This window comes from Capsicum annuum, chromosome 2 (genome assembly GCF_002878395.1).
Source record: "Capsicum annuum cultivar UCD-10X-F1 chromosome 2, UCD10Xv1.1, whole genome shotgun sequence".
NCBI lineage: Eukaryota > Viridiplantae > Streptophyta > Magnoliopsida > Solanales > Solanaceae > Capsicum > Capsicum annuum.
In genome coordinates, this window is record NC_061112.1 from 89,274,325 (window position 1) to 89,276,155 (window position 1,831).

The following is a 1,831-nucleotide window of genomic DNA, read 5'->3' on the forward strand; positions in this document are numbered from 1 at the left end:
TGTAACAAATGGCTAGAATTACAAGAAATTGGATTAAGATTGTAATGGACTGAGTAGAGTAGGCTATAATTGTAACAAATTGAATAAACTTAGATTAAAAGGTAAAAGAATTAGGCAAGGTAATTTTAATTAGGCTGTTATTTAAATATATAATAATAATAATAATATTAATAATAATAATAATAAATAATGATAATAATAATTATATAACAATAATTTAAGTAATAATAATAATATAAATAATAAATAACAACAATGTATATGCTAATAAATAATAATAAAAATAATAATATCAATAAATAGTATTAAATAATAGAAAACTTAGACAGTGTATTCGCAAAAAATGTGAGTGCGCACAATTACGTGAAAAAGTAATTTAATTAATAAAATTATGTAAAATGTTGCATTTGAATTAATAAATCGTAAAATTATATCAAAAATTAATAAAATAATTTATATATATTTAAATAACGAATGTGACACGTCGACAATCTGTTTGATACAAGAAAAAAAATGTGTAAAAAATAATAATATTTAAAAAATTAGTAATTTTGTTAAAATAGCAGCCTAAATGTAGTATCGGGAGGTCAAAATTGGGTGTCAACAACGGTTGAGATCTAGAGGTTGAGAATTTAATTATGATTTGACTAAACTTTAAAAATTAAATTACAAATTGACTATGATTGTAATAAATTGGCTAAAATTGTAATGAATTAAATAAAATAGGCTAAAATTGTAAGAACTTGGATAATATAAAATAGTAAATACTATATAATAAATAATAAATGTTAATAACGGCTGAGACCTAAACATTAAAATTTTGATTAAAATTAGATGAAAAATTTAATTTAGTCTAATTAGAAATAATTTGGCTAGAATTATAATAAATCAGGTAAAATTAATTTAAAATTGTTAAGAATTGGCACAATTGAGTTAGAAAATACACAAATTTAAAAAATGTTCGTTATTTCAATAATAATAGATAATGTATTTTGTATAATAATTGTGAATGTGTATGTTTACGAAAAATAATAAAATATTATATTTGAATTGATAAATCATAAAAAATGGTAAGCTTATAACTGTAAACCACTCTGATTACTTCCTACACCTATATATATATATATATATATACACACACACCTCATAATACAACGTGTTATATATATATCGATTACTGCATACGTCACTACACGAGATATACGTATATACATATATTTAATTGTCTATCAGCTTTCAGATACGTACCATAGACATCAAATACATGATTTTACTACCCCATAATAATATACAACGTATTTTACAAATACTCAAATGAATTATTGGTTACATTATCATATGTCATTAATATACCTTCACTGTATAATATGTGTGTGTGTGTATATATATATATATACCTATACATACACACACATATACACACTATCGACTATATCAAGTTCTAAATATGTACTATATCTATCAAATACGTACACAAGTATATTATCCAATAATATAATGCGATGTGCTTCTTATACTAATTCAGATGAGTGATCGATTAATTATATTTGATTATCTTAATACAATATTAGGTTTTGACTACATCGTTCATCAATCGATCACTAGATAATATATATATATATATATATATTTATGTATATATATATTTATGTATATGAACGCTTGAATGAGTATATATATATCACATCCACAATTATATTACCTTATAATAGACCGTTATCGACATCGTGTGATCAGTATAATTTGAAAATATATATATATATATATATATATATAATTATTTCTAATGAAAATAATATATATATATATATATATATATATATATATATAT